Here is a 15,867-nt window from a genome sequence, read left to right as displayed (position 1 = left end):
CCCAGCTAATCGAGTTCTTTTTCTGGTATTTTATTGTTTTATGAGAAGTGCCTCTTTGTAAGCCACGATCACGCCACCAGAACCACAGATACTTTCAAAAATGTTGCCTGTGATTGAGATTTTTTTTTTCCATTGATGCAGAAAAAAATTGTGTTTGTGGCCCATTTGGTTTTGATCCAAAAATATTTTTTATCTGAGGACTTATCTTTAAATTATTGGGCGGCATGCATTTTCCTTTGTACTCTCCACTGTGTGTAGTGGTAGGATGAGGATCTAAAGTGTCTGCCTGTTCTGATGACTAAAATGGGCATTTCAACAGAGTGCTCCCTTAACTTGGGCATCTATTTATGACTAGTAGCTTGAGTCCTCCGTTACACTTTGAAACCAGCTCTGCACTCCTGTTATAGGAGTCGATGAAATTGATCACAAAGCTCCAGAAGAGAGCATCACTCTTTTGATCCAGTGTTGTTCTAGATTTTCAGTATTATTTCTGTTTGTTTTTAAATAAACCCAATAATTCTGCTTGCTTGTTTGAATTGTTGTTCATTGGACAGACTTCTACTCATCAGTTTTGATTATTCAGAGTATAAAAATAACCAAAACTCAGAAGGCAGCTTTTTATAAACAACTTCATGGTCTGATTGCATGACAGCTCTTTCATCTGTTCCTTCCCTGATTTGGCACAATTAACTGCTTTTTCAGTGAATGGGTTATGAAAACAAAGTTCTTATTCCTGACCTGTGGGAAATATTTACAAACTTACTTCTCTGTCATGGCTCTTGCACCATCAATACATCAGTGTTGCCATTTAAGTTATCTTTTCGAGACCCAAATTAAGTTTAAAAAATGTGCTTTACCCGTAGCATGAAATGAAAAGTGATTTCCACATTTGTCTTCATAAACAGTCTTAAGATCTATACCGAATAAATGCAATTAGTTGTAGAGTAGATGGCACATCTGTGGAGTAGTCCACATTGTAATTAGTTCCTCGCAAATATTTCTTGTCAGTTCAGGGATTCTTTGTGCAACAATATCTGTAGATAATGGAATTGTCCTAATTTTCTTTGCTGGAGAATATCCAAATAAAATCTTGACTGTGTCAGTTGCACAAGGCTTAATTAAATTTTGCTGCTCTTTTGTGAGACTTCCCTACCTTTGGTGTTCAGAGCGTAACTAAGAAAAAGGGGCCTGAATGCTTTTGATGAAACATTTTCATTATGTTACATCATTTTGGGGGTTTTGCATTTTTTAAAAAGAATTCAAAGATTTAGTTTTGAAATTGACTTCTCATTATAAAGATGGTGTTTCTGTTTCAAAGTTCTCATCATCTTTTGCTACCATAATAACTCACCACTAAGGGATGCTCCTTGTGGCTGAGCAGTTTGTCTTCAGTGTTAATCTACAGATCTTTGCGTTTTATCTCCAATACTTAAAACGCTATCTCCGCCCCCCCATCCCTTCTGAGTGGGGGGAATTCTTAGAATTCTTAATTTCACCCTAACTTTACCTCATGAACTGCTGTTAGTTCCTTGTAATTTTTCTTTCCAGGGGGAATTACAGGTATGCTTCAGAGCTTACCCAGTGCTATTATTTATTTAACCAAAGGTGGAATGAGCTGAGGCCTTGTGTCCGTGAGTTTATTCAGTACAGTTTGCTTCATAATAATTATATAACAGGGATGGCCAAACGGTGGCTTGTGAGCCACATGCAGCTCTTTTAAAGTTAAAGTGCGGCTTGTGGAGCCCCTTGCCCTCCCATTCTCCACCTACCAGACTGGGTGGGGAGCTCGGCGCTTCTGCCCTGGGGCAGGATAGTGGGGCTAAAGAATTCTGCCCTGCGGGTGGGGAGGGTCAGTAAATTTGGCCACCCCTGTTATATAAGCATGACTAAACTGAAAGAAAGCATCCCCCCGCTTTATCTAAACTGTTATAAGCTATTTCCCTTGTGAATCCTAGCATCTACACACTGCTGCTTTTTAAAAAAAAAAAAAAAAAAAATAGGCCCACCACATTCTGGGTAGGCGTCCGCAAGTCCAGTGTTCCGCTGCTGATCTTTATGTATTCTGGGATTTTTCTCTTGATGCGTTGTAGGACACCTCTTGGAATCTACTGAAATTTGGCTCAAATTCACAAGCTTCCATGATTCCTTTCCTGCTATTCCATAATTCCTCTGGTTTTCATGAGCCAGCACAATTTCAAAGTGCTGGAAGCCAGCATAGAGGAAGTGCACGGCTGAGCTTTGCAATCCTGATCATCACTAATAAGAACAGGGTGCTCCAGAGGTATTGGCAGTCATATAGACAGGTGGCCTTGGATGAGTTGGAGGACAGATGCCAGCATGACTATGATACTGCATGGCTACTGAGTCAGAACTATAGCTCTCGCTTCTGTTCCTGGTTCCGCCACTGACTTGAAAGGCAAGTCACTTACCCTCTTTGTGCCTCAGATCACCAGTTGTTAAAATGGATCTAAACAACAGCTCCCTCACACGTATGAAGCCTCATTAATGTTCATAAAGCCTCACAACACCTTTTAATGATATCTGAGATTGTCAAATGAAAAGCATTATGTGAGTGCAAATTATAACATGAACTACTTCCTATGACTTCAGCAGTATACTTCAGCAGTACGATCTTGCATCATTTCTGGGCATGGTCTCAGCTTGAGAGTCTGGAGGAAATGGAAATTAAATCCATTTTTGCCACATGGCAGTACCACTATGCTGGTTCCTGTTTGACATTTTAACGAGGTTTTTAGTTGTTTGAAAAATGAGATCAGTTTAACTCTCCTGCTCTGACCTATTTTGAAAATACTTTCCTAGCGAAATTAGTAAAATTCATCACCGCATTAGAGTGTCCAAATAAGATTGAGACAAGGCTGCTTGGGAGATCTACAAATTGGCCAGTTAAAGAACCTGCAATAATATAAATAAGCAGCTGAGCAACCAAATGAATGTGTGTGAAAACTCCAGCTTTGTTCACCCAAACACACTGTTACAACTGCCTCGTTGTTTCTGGACACTTCATTTCAAGTCTGATTGGAGAATAATTTATTAAAAAGAACACCTAGTCAGCTAGCTGAACAATGAAATTGATATGCTGTAGTCATTTTGTCCACCGGCATATCTTATCATAAACTTAGAGAAAATTCTCAGGAGAGTGTCTGTCAGTCTCTCGTATTAATGAATATTTTTCTTGGAATGTCCTGCAGTGTCTGCATTAAAATTGCACTGAATATTTAAGACCTTGTCAACATACACTAGTTATACTCTACTGGTGTAGTTAAAGTGATGTAGCCAACCTAGTGCATAGGCAGTTATAGTAGTATAAGGATGCTTTATATCAGTATAGCTATTCTCGAATGGGAAGGGGAATAAACTACACTAGTATGAACCCCTCTGTGTCAGTATAACTGCATTCACAATAAGGGTTGTACTGGTGTAACTACTTTGGGGGAAAAAATCACACCCCTAAGTGATGTAATTATAATGGTCCAAAAACTGTATAGGCCAGGCCTAAGACATTATTTAGGTTTCTTGGACCTATTAGCCTGCATTACTGAAGGTGATGGGAATTTTATAGTACTTCAGGAAGAAAAAACAAGTGGACTTGCTTGTTTCCTTCCGGATCCTCACTAGTCTGTAAGTAGACCTTTTAGCAGAAAAGTTGCATTTCAGCAATAGTAGCTCTCTGAACACTTATTTTTACTAGATGATTAAATGTTCTGTCTGTGATTACAGACTTGAAACAATTAGTTACATCCAAGTGTTTGTATTCTTCCTTACATGAGCACTTGCAAACACTTTCTTAATGCTTTCCAAATCCAGTCAGCAAGTCTCTCACAATATCCTGTCATAACATGTAAAGCAGCAAATAATTAAGTTATAACACCACTTCTTCAGTACGACACTGTTCTGATTATAGTCATACAGCCTTCAATGTGCAGTGTGATATGTTTCCCTTTTGTCTGTCTTGTTCAGATCCATTTGTATGGTATACTTAGTACCCCTTCCCCTCATCAGTTTCAGAATCTGCAAAATGTAGGCTTTCATTATGGAGGAAAAAATCCAGCGGTTTGGTAGAGGATGAACCTTTCTTGTGTACTGAATTTAACTGATACTATGCAGTCTGTGGCTGCATCAGTGTTATGAAAGTTGTATTTGGGACTTGTATTTCTCCTTTGCTGGTAGCAACAAATGTAGCTGTAGTGAAGATAGGACTCTTAAGAGCTGTGTCAGTGGTTGACTTTTGTATCCCAGTTTTCCTAGTGTGGACAAGACCTTTGTTTGCAGAGATCCTGAATAAATAGTTGTGTGAGAGGGATGAACTCTTTCACCTGCTGTAACTTCAGTGAAATGTTAACTCTGAAGACTTGCAGGATTTAACTACTTACTTTACAAGCGGCGAGCCTAAGGGCTTGTCTTTACATGCAGCACTACAACTGCAGTGCTTCAGTGAAAACACTCCTAAATCGATGGGAGAGCTTCTTCCATCAGTGTAGTTAATCAGCCTCCCCAAGAGGCAGTGGCTATGTCAACAGGAGATGTTCACCCCTGAGCGACATAGTTATAGCAATAAAGATCTGTCAAGTAGACCTGGCCTAAATCTTTCTTCAGCTTTAGAATGTGTTAATTAGGACGATCTAAGAACGCACCTTTCTATCTTAGGCCTTGTCTACACTAGCACTTATGCCAGCAAAACTTTTGTTGCTTGGGGGTGTGAAAAAACACCCACCTGAGTGACATAAGTTTTGCCTGCATAAGCACTTGTGTGGACAGCGCTACATTTAGGGGGGAAGCTTTCTCCCATCAATATAACAGGGCTACACAAGCGCTGTATACCAATACAGCTGTGCCACTGTAAGCTTTAAGTGTAGTCTAGCCCCTATTCAGAACCAAGAAAATAAGACACTTTATTCTTGGATATTTTAGTGTTATAGTTCAGCTCTTATTATGGCTGTGTGTGCACGTTGGGTTTTTTCAGGAAAACTCGCTCCTTTGCATTCTCAAACGTTATGTACTAGGCAGCAACAGTGGGACACAGTATTAAAAATGCTGGAGTTCTGTACTTGTGCTCTTAAGTTTGCTATCACTGGACCTTCAACAGTGTGCAACCAGTGCCACAGTGTGAGACTTTCCAAAAAATGCTAGTGGTAGGCAAGATTTAAAAATTCCACTTCCCAAGCATTTCCAAATTCAGTGCTATAGCAATAAATGACTAGAAAGCTCACAGAGAGGAGAAAATGCTCCTGCACTACTTTTATTTTGGCCTCTTCTGAAACTTACTTGTTTCTCCAATAGTTCAGGATTAAATCCCTGTTTTATTTTTATTTAGATATTTTGTTAGAAGAAACTTTTTTTTTAAAAAAAGAATTATAATGAATTTGGTCTCTTAGACATTTTCCCTTCCCTTTTTCTTAGTTCTTCATGAACCGAGTGAATACGTGCTAGGCAGTAATCGTGTTGTGCAGTCAGGGACATGGCATTAACTTTTGTTTTAAATTCCCTTTTCATTGTGGATATCAATATTATTTGGGGGCTTTTGCTTTTAGTTTCCATCTTGCTCTTGGTTTTCTGCTGAACACTCAAGGTGGAATCCTGGCCCCCCTTGAAGTCCATGACAAAGCTCCAATTGTCTTCAGTAAGGTCAGGATTTTACAACTGCTTTCTAACCCATCTTCCCTCTTCAGAACCACAAGAAGAAGTGTGAATAGTAAAGTTGGCAAAACTCTTTAATCACATGATTTCTGCAACCAATCTTATTTCCAATAGCCCATGGAATAAGAAGCACCAAATGAACCTCTATTTTTCTGCCAAGAGAAACATGATGGCAAAGGTGAACAACTTTTTTCTAAACTATTTCTTTGATGGGAATAGACAAAAGGGTTTTATTCTTTTCCAAACTTTTCCCAGAAGCAGGTCCAGATAACTTGCATGCAAGAGTTTTGAAAGAGTTGACCAGGGAGTTCTCTAGATTGTTGTTGGTTTTCACTAAGTCTTGGAACATCAAAGAAGTTCCAGAAAACTGGAAGAAAGCTAATGTACCAGTATTTAAATGGAATGACCTAAATAAATACAGACTTCTCATCTTGACATTGATCCAAAGCAAAATAGTGGAATAGCTGATATGGGACTCAGTTAATAAAGAATTAAAGGACACTAATATAATTAATACCAATCGGCAAAGGTTTATGGAAAATAGATCTTCTTAAACTAATTTGGTATTTTTGATGAGATTATAAATTTGGCTGATAAAGGTAATAGTGTTGATGTATTTAGACTTCTGTAAGGCATTTAAATTGATACCGCATGACAAGAATGATACAAAATTAACATGGCATACGTTAAATGGATTAAAATTTTTGCCTGAACTTCAGTGTGAGCAGACTAGACACATTTTTCGGTTTGTAATGGCACTACATATACTGTAACAATTAGCTGTCCTGTTGTGATACTAAGTCTGTGAATATACTTGATGGTATATTATGTTGGCATTAGATCCCCATTTAGTATGGTTTATGAAGTCCTATATAATTCACTGTTCTGGATCTGTTTCCTGCAAGATGCTGAGACTGCTTTTGTTTAAAGTAAACTATGGTCTTCCAATTTTTGTTACCTTTTTGCATCTTGTATTTTAAAATCTGAGTGCTTGAAATGGCTCTGAATTCAGTAAATTGCAGAATAACGTAGAGAACCATCCTTTAATCATGTAATTTATCACTGCAGACTTCTGTAATGATATCTAATGACATGCTTTGACACTTTGCATAGAACACTTTGTTATTGCCTTCATGGGCAGACCTGATAATGTGGTACTCTTGCGATTTTTTTTTTTTTAGAATTAAACAAACTACTAATTCTGTTTTAATGAATGAAGTTTCATGTTTTCACTTTTAGTAGCTGTTAATATGTAACCAGAACTGATGATATGTCCTGAAGTATGGATTCTCTCTCTCCCATTCTCCACCAGTTGATGTAAAATAGAATTGGTGTTATTTCATAGTTACTTTTTCTTTAAAATGGTTTTACGGGGATTATAAAGGGATTGGATTATGGGCTAGATTAAAAAAAAAGAGAGAATTAAAAAAGATCTGCATTACCTTATGTGTCATATGTCCCATAATGATCTTTTGAAGAAAAAATTAGCCTTTTGGAGAAAGAGGGTGTGAAACTGAATTCAGAATTTTTAACATAATGACCTTTTTTTTTTTTAAACCTCTCTTGAAGAGCTTAACACCGCTTGTGAATTATTGGCTCAAACATGGTCCTCATCTACTCACACTGAAGTTGATGCAAAAGTTCCTTTGACTTCAATGCGAACAGATTGTGGGGAAACTTATTTAGGACCAGACTCTGCAACTTGCATTAAATAGTACATTACTTCATGAGTAGTCCCACTGACCTAGTAACTGAATAAGCAGATTTTAATAATCAGTGGAGTAAGGTTATTCAACTAAGGATGGCAAAAACTGGGCCTTAGTAAGGAACTCCTGGTATTCTAACAAATATAATGGTACTTTATTTGGAATTTTATTTTATTTGGAAGTATTTTATTTGTATTTATAAAATATTTTATTTGAAAGCTCACTGGACAGAGATCCCTTCTTTGGAATGAGTGGCACATGAAAAATTCACATAAGAGAATTTAAGGCCATTCACTTGTCTGATGTGTGAATAAGGCATCCTCCAACTTCAATGAAAGTAAACTTAAAAAACTTTAGCTTGAAGCAAAGGTACTTATTTTAAGAAAATAAGTCTTCCTCATGCTGTCCTTAAAATTAGAGGTGACTTTAGAAGTTACTTGATTGTCTGAACATTACTTCTAATTTATGATATCAACATAAAATAGAGTAACAAATGCAGATATGAAAAACTGCTGTCAAATTGCTCAGATTTAGTCTCTGTGTGTGTTCCACTCTGGGATTTCTGTTATGCTTATAATACATAAATGTAGACCTTGGATTTATTATGCATTCAGCCTCCAGAATAATGACTTGAATTATTTTTGTGCTCTCTTTATCCAGTAATTGGATGCAGGGTATAATTATATCAGATAGTCCCTTTGAGTAACACAGACAGTCTGTTTTGTTTTTGAAACCTTTAGACAGCATGTGTCCTAGCTTGTTAGCAATAGCAATCATTGAAAAACCCTTTAGTAAAAGTTGTCAAAAGAAGACATTTGGGTTTTTTTAAGGGCAATGTTCTTCAGCATTCTTTCTGCAGTCCACAGGCCTGGTAACTATTAATCCCCACTTGTTCTCTTCATTCCCAGTCTAGCAAATTCTAAATTGTGCACTAAGAAAAACAGTGACAAAAATTTCTGAGGTATTGCACATGTTTAAAACTTGCACTGGTTTGTCAGGCATGTGTGATGGCTTTTTGATTGCTGTTTCAGCTCTTACTGTAATATTGCTTGCAGTTGTGAAGTGAGGATAAGGAATTGGGGCATTTCTGCTTGTTTTCATTTTTGTTCAAGTTGATTTGGCATACTTGATATCTGAGTAGACAGCCATCTGTCCCTTCAGTCTTGCCAATTACACCAACTATGAAAGCAGTCAGAGAAACTTAATTCTTCCACTTAGACTGAACAGTTGCACATGATTCTCTTTTGTCAAATACATTTTTTGTCTAATTAAAAAAAACCCTTGGTCTGGATTTATTTTCTATTTTCCAACTGTAGAGTTTACAACTGACATGACAGATAAAGAACACAAAATAAATACAAATTAAAACATTTTCTCTCAAGAAGCATTAACGATTTAAGTGTTGGCAGAATTAATCCCAGATTAAAATGATACTTGAAAGAAAGCAGTTTTTAATATTATTAGAATTCAATTAATAGTGTGAGGGTTGTTTTTATCTGTGGCAAGGAGAGGTAGGTGAAAAATTTCTAAAACAGATACTTAATGTTAGGCTCCTAAATCATATTTAGGTCGCTAAATAAGGGGCCTGAGTTTCAGTAGTACCGGTTATGTTGACTTCAGTAGGAGTTCTTGGTTGCTCAGTGCTATTGAAATTCGGGCCACTTATAGTCTTAGGGTCTTAACTTTTAGGCATCCGTTTTTAAAGTCTTGACAATTCTCCATCATATGTTTTGTAAAAGGAATCAATGCATTTTTCCAGTCACAGTTCTCTACAAAATATCTTCCTCTCTTCAGGAATTCCTGTTAATATGAATATTTCTTCATTCATTCATTATGTCGCTGCATATCGAGTGGATGTTTTCAGAGAACTATCCACAATGACTCCAAGATCTCTTCCTTAAGTGGTAACAGCTAATTTAGACTCTATCATTTTATATGTATAGTTGGGATTATGCATTAATTTGCATTTAACAGCATTGAATTTCATCTGCCATTTTGTTGCCCAGTCAACCAGTTTTGAGAGATCCCTTTGTAACTCTTTGCAATCTGCTTTGGACTTCACTATCTTAAGTAGTTTTGTATTCTCTGCAAATGTTGTCACTCATTGTTTACTCCTTTTTCCAGATCATTTCTGAATATGTTGAATAGTACTGGTCCCAGCACAGCCTCCTGCAGGACAACACTATTGATCTCTCACCATTCTGAAAACTGACCTTTTATTCCTACCCTTTGTTTGTTTCCTATCTTTTAACCAGTTACTGATCCAGGAGAGGACCTTCCCTCTTATCCCATGATTGCTTACTTTGCTTAAGAGCCTTTGGTGAGGGACCTAGTCAAAAGCTTTCTGAAAATCTAAGTACACTATATCCATTGGATAACCCTTGTCCACACTCTTGTTGACCACCCTCCTCCCCCAAGAATTCTAGTAGATTGGTGAGGTATGATTTCCCTTTACAAACACCATCTTGACTCTTCCCCAACAAATCATATTCATCTGTGTCTGATAATTCTGTTCTTTACTATACTTTCAAGCAATTTGCCTGATACTGAAGTTAGGCTTACCGGCCTGGGATTGAATGATTGCCTTCTGGAGCCTTTTTTAAAAATTGGTGTCGCATTAGTTATTCTCTATTCATCTGGTGCGGCAGCTGATTTAAATGATAGTAGGTTATATACCACAGTTGTTAGTTGTGCAATTTCACATTTGTGTTCCTTCAGAACTTTTGGGTGGATACCACTTGGTGACTAATTACTGTTTAATTACTGGGACAGTTCCTCAGATTTTTCACCTAAAAAAAGAATGGCTCAGGTTTGGGAATCTCCCTCATATCCTCAGCTGTGAAAACCAATGCAAAGAATTCATTTAGTTTCTCTGCAATATATCTTCCTTGAGTAGTATTCCTTTAGCATCTCAATTGTCCAGTTGCCCCACTAGTTGTTTAGCAAGCTTCCTGCTTCTGATGTAATATAAAACAATTTTCTATTACTTTTTGTGTCTTTGGCTAGCTGTTCTTCACATTCTTTGTTGTCCTCCCTAATTATATGTTTACACTGTTCTTGCCAGAGTTTATAATCCTTTCTATTTTCCTCAGTAGGATTTAACTTTCACTTTTTAAAGGATTTCTTTTTGCCTCTGTTTCTTTTACTTTGTTGTTTAGCTGTGATGGCACTTTTTTTGGTCCTCTTACTGTGTTTTTTTAATTTGGGGTATACATTTAAATTGAACCTCTATTATGTGTCTTTTAAAAGTTTCCATGCGTCTTACAGGGATTTTCACTTTTGGCACTGACCTTTTAATTTCTGTTTAACTAACTTCCTCATTTTTGTGTAGTTCCCCTTTCTGAAATTAAATGCTACTGTGGAGGTCTGCTTTAGTGTCCTTCCCCCTTCCCTCCTCCTCGGATATTAAATGTTGTTATGTTATGGTCATTATTACGAAGTGGTTCAGCTATATTCACCTTTTGGACCAGATTCTGTGCTCCACTTAGGACTAAATCAGGAATTGCCTTTCCTCTTATGGATTCCACGACTAGCTGCTCTAAGAAGCAGTCATTTAAGGTATCAAGAAGCTTTATATCTGCATCCCTGAGACTTTCATCCTCCTCATCAGTACAGAGGCTGTCATACCGGGGGTGGGACCATTCTACGGTGTCTCGAAAAGTCTCATCTACGTATCTTTCTGTCTCCCTTAGCTCCTTCAGTTCAGCCACCCTGGTCTCCAAAGCCTTAGTTATGATTCAGGGGAAATTGTTTTGTGTATCACTCTTCTACTATGAGCAGTGTAAGAAAACTTTAGTATGACATTTTTTCTAAAGTTGGATAGATTCCCCCCCCACCTCCCCCCCCAACCCAGATTGGAACTATTGCCCAATTAATTTCTCCCTTCCTTTTCAATTTCAAAACCTTTTTCTAAAACCTATTTTTTTGGACATTGTGGTATATAAGTGTCCCATTCTTTGTCTGTCCTTCCATGAAACTGTGGTTTTTCTGTACCCAGTGTGTCATCGCATGACCTGTTCCTACTTGGGTTCAGTTCAGTTATTGAACAATGTTAACATCAGTGGCACTTTGTGAATGATGATGATGCCTGGCAAGCAGAGCAAAACTGCTATCTGGTACAGTTTATCACAGATACGCTGCTCCTGTTGTGAGTTTCCTGGGAACATAATTAGCTAATGAATTTATATCTTAAGTCGCTGTACCCTGCTTTACCCAGCAAGTGTGTGACTGGAACTATACATGTATAAGAGAAATAATTCTATCATTGGACCTTTGAGTATGCAGCTAAATGTAACTGTGTAGTACAGCAGAAACCAATTCAGTATATTGACTTGGCTTACAGACTGATCTACTTTATAAATGAACTTACACTTTAGTTAGTAATAGTTGGAGAGTGTTGGTTTTTGTAGTATTGTACGCGCTTTGTTTTAGTGCAAGGATAATAATTTTTAACTTAATTGTATTAGGGTTGAATAGGACCTCAGGAGGTCATGTAGTCCAACCCCCTGCTCAAAGCAGGACTAACCCCAACTAAATCATTCCAGTCAGGGCTTTATCAAGCGGGGCATTAAAAACCTCTAAAGATGGAGATTCCATCACTTCCATAGGTAACCCATTCCAGTGCATCACCACCCTCCTAGTGAAAAAGATTTTCCTCCTATCCAATCTAGACTTCCCCCACTGAAACTTGAGACCATTGCTCCTTGTTCTGTCATCTGCTACCACTGAGAACAGCCTAGCTCCATCCTCCCTGGAACCCGCTTTAGGTAGTTGAAGGCCTGTATCAAATTCCCCCTCACTCTTCTCTTTTGCAGACTAAACAAACCCAATTCCCTCAGCTTCTCCTCATAACTCATGTGCTCCAGTCCTGTACTCATTTTTGTTGCCCTCCACTGGAATTTCTCCAGTTTGTCCACATCCTTCCTGTAGTGGGGGACCCAAAATGGGACACAGTCTTCCAAATGTGGCCTCACCAGTCCTGAATAGAAGAAAATAATCACTTCCTTTCATCTGCTAGCAGTGCTCCTAGTAATGCAGCCCAATATGCCGTTAGCTTTGGCAACAAGGGCACACTGCTGACTCATATCCAGCTTCTTGTCCACTGAACCCCCAGGTCCTTTTCTGCAGAACTGCTGCCTAGCTAGTCGGTCCCCAGTCTGTAGCATGGGATTATTGTGTCCTAAGTGCAGGACTCTGCACTTGTCCTTGTTGAACCTCATCAGATTTCTTTTGGCCCAATCCTCCAATTTGTCTAGGTCATTCTGTATCCTATCCCTGTCCTTCAGTGTATCTACCACTCCCCCCAGCTTAGTGTCATCTGCAAATTTGCTGAGTGTGCAATCCACCCCATCCTCCAGATCATTAATGAAGTTTAATGAAGATTAACTTAATGGGTCTATTTTTAATGTTTTCTTAGATGAGCAGCACTAGATTCCACTCTATATCTGTATATCTGTATTTTGTTAGACTGCTTTCTAGCTTCAGCTGATTTGTTACTCTTGCATATAATTTCTGATCAGAACAAAATATAGTGTAATAAATGTGTAGAATTACTCTTTTCCATACCTTCTATCAGTCATTTTATCTAATCTCCTCAGTGATGAGCAAGGTTTCTATAATATAGAAAGGAATGTATTTATTTTTTATATATATACATAACTGAAAACAGTTGATCTGCTTTTTGTTCATACTAAAAAGTCACACCAATACTAACCTCTGGGCTGAGACAAAGCATAGAGAATTTCAGCTCAGAAGGAAATAATTTGACTAAATTATGAGCAACTGAAAAAAGGGTGTTGGATTGGTTGTTGGAACTTTAACTATCATGTGCACTATCCCTGCTTGCTGTGGTAGTATGTCATCTTATCATCTTTGGTTAGGCTTCTTTACTGAAAGAAAACCAACTATGATAATATTTCTTTTAAAGACCAAAATGATACCAATGTAACAGCTGAAAATGCTCTTGGTGGTTGGCATATGAGACCTTTGGTTTGATTCCTGTCCAGTAAACATACTGGGGTCTATGTTTGCATGACTTATGGCAGATTTGTAGATGTTTTGATGTGAGGATAGAAAGGCAAATTACATGGTTGGAGGGATATTGGTGGTTAAAGTGGGATCTAGAACGAAGATAGCCAAGAAAAAATTTCACTGTTGCTCTGAAAATAAAAGAGATCAGCACTTTTAGATCATGCCTGTATTCGGACAGATTTCAGGAAGGTTTCAGTCTTTGACCGACTGCATCACAAGGAAGAACAGGGGGTGTGGAACTGTGGAAAAACCACTGCTTTTGTGCAGGGGAAATGTATCAACATGCTTCTTCAAAGCATATATCAATGAATTGACTCAATGGAATCCTAGCAATGACATTTATATGATATACAGTAGAACCTCAGAGTTACAAACACCAGAGTTACGAACTGACCAGTCAACCACACACCTCATTTGGAACTGGAAGGATGCAATCAGGCAACAGTAGAGACAAAAAAAGAAAAAGGCAAATACAGTCCAATACTGTTAAATGTAAACTACTGAAAAAATAAAGGGAAAGCAGCATTTTTCTTCTGCATACTGAAGTTTCAAAGTTGTATTAAGTCAGTGTTCAGTTATAAACTTTTGAAAGAACAACCATAATGTTTTGTTCAGTTATAACATTTCAGAGTTATGAACAACCTCCATTCCCGAGGAGGTTGTTCATAACTCTGAGGTTCTACGGTATTACTGTATCTTCATTGCCCATATATATATTTTTTTATCCTTTTACTTCAAACTGAATTTGAAGGCCGACAATGGTACTTCTTCCAAAGTGCTGAACAAACATGATATAGTTAGTCACTCCTACACCTCCCCTGCAAGGCAGGAATTAACATCCCTTTATCAACCTAATAATTTAATTGTTGAGATGCCTGAAGGGCTAGCCCAGTGGCCAAGCATAGTACTGAGGACATTTCTATGTTCCTTCCTCCTCTTCTCCTTTCCCCACCCCCCCAAAAAAAAGATCTGTACTAACTTGGGTTAGCTAACTTAAATAGCAGTGGTGACATGGCAACTCAGGTCATCAGTTTGGGTTCAACCCTAGGCTTTACCTCAAGTTGCTGACCGGAGTTAAAAGCTGAGTTGCTGTATCTCTGCTGCTATTTTTAATCTAAATTATCTAGCCTGAATTAAGAATACATCTTTTTTTGCAGGGTAGACATACCCTGAGCGTGCTGACTGTCCACATTCATAGATTCTAAGGCGGAGGGACCACTCTGATCATCTGGGCTGAACTCCTGGGTAACCAAGGCTATCAAACTTTCTTAAAATAATTCCTAGTTAAACTAGAGCATATCTTAAAGAAAAAAAAAAAAACAAAACCAGTCTTGATTAAATTGCCAAAGATGGGGAATCACTTGGTGACCCTTGATAAATTGTTCCAGTGGTTCATTATCCTCCCTGGTAAAAATGTACATCTTTTTTTATCTGAATTTCTTTAGCTTCCATTTACAACCATTGGGTCTTGCAGACAAAAGATGTTGTACATAGAGTTAGGAGCCCAATATCAAATATTTGTTACCCATGTAGATACTTATCAACTATGTTCAGGTCGTCACCCCATAACCGTCTATGGGTTAAACTGAACAGATGAAGCGCCTTGATCATTCTCATGGCTCTTCTCTGAGCCCTCTCCAATTTATCAATGTTCTTCTTGACTTGTGGACACCAGAACCAGACACATTATTCTGGCAGCAGTTGCACCAGTGCCAAATACAGAGGTAAAATAACCTCCCTGCTCCTATTCACTACTGCCCTGTTTATGAATCCAAGAATCTCATTAGCCTTTTTGGCCACAGTGTTACACTGGGAGCTCATGTTCAGCTGATTATCCACTCTGACCCCAAAGTCTCTTTCAGAATCTCTGCTTCCAGGATAGAGTGCCCTATCCTATCCTCTAAGTATGGCCTACATTCTTTGTTCCTAGATGTATGACTTTATATTTGGCTTTATTGAAACTGTGTTCATTTGCACTAAACTTACCAACCGATACAGATCGCTTTGTATCAGGGACCTGATCTCTTGATTTATTTGCATCTCCTCCAACTTTGTCTTCTGCAAATATTAATTATGATTTCATTTTTTTCCAGGTCATTGGTAAAAATATTAAGTAGCATAAGGCTGAGAATTGATCCCTCAGGGATCCCACTAGAAACACGCTCTCTGATAATGAATTCCTCACTTACAATTACATTTTTAAAACTGTCAATCAGCCAGATTTTAATTAAAAAATCTCCACCATATTGTCTTTAATGCCGGTGGCCACAGATTTTGCCCTGAATCCTTTTGCTTCCCTTATCAAATTCCTACCATTTCTTAGCTTCTGATTTATATTCATTATTATGCACATCCCCTTTCTTCTATTTGTTATATATTTTTTCTTGTTGCTTTTACCACTCTTCTAAGCCAGGTTGTGTGTTGTTTTGTTTATTAAACTAGTGTGGTCTCCTTTCTCAATTATGGCTTTTTAGGG

At 37.9% G+C, this 15,867-nt stretch overlaps 1 protein-coding gene across 2 annotated transcripts in view; it reads left to right on the top strand.

Annotated features, from left to right (window-relative positions):
• Nucleotides 1–15,867, top strand: part of MND1 (meiotic nuclear divisions 1) — a 45,432-nt gene that overhangs the window by 8,457 nt on the left and 21,108 nt on the right. The gene's annotated exons all lie outside the window — the stretch shown is intronic.

This window comes from Emydura macquarii, unplaced genomic scaffold (genome assembly GCF_026122565.2).
Source record: "Emydura macquarii macquarii isolate MOO-44397 ecotype Brisbane River unplaced genomic scaffold, CSIRO-AGI_Emac_v2 contig_1363, whole genome shotgun sequence".
Classification (NCBI taxonomy): domain Eukaryota; kingdom Metazoa; phylum Chordata; order Testudines; family Chelidae; genus Emydura; species Emydura macquarii.
This window is presented reverse-complemented; position numbering and strand designations above follow the sequence as displayed.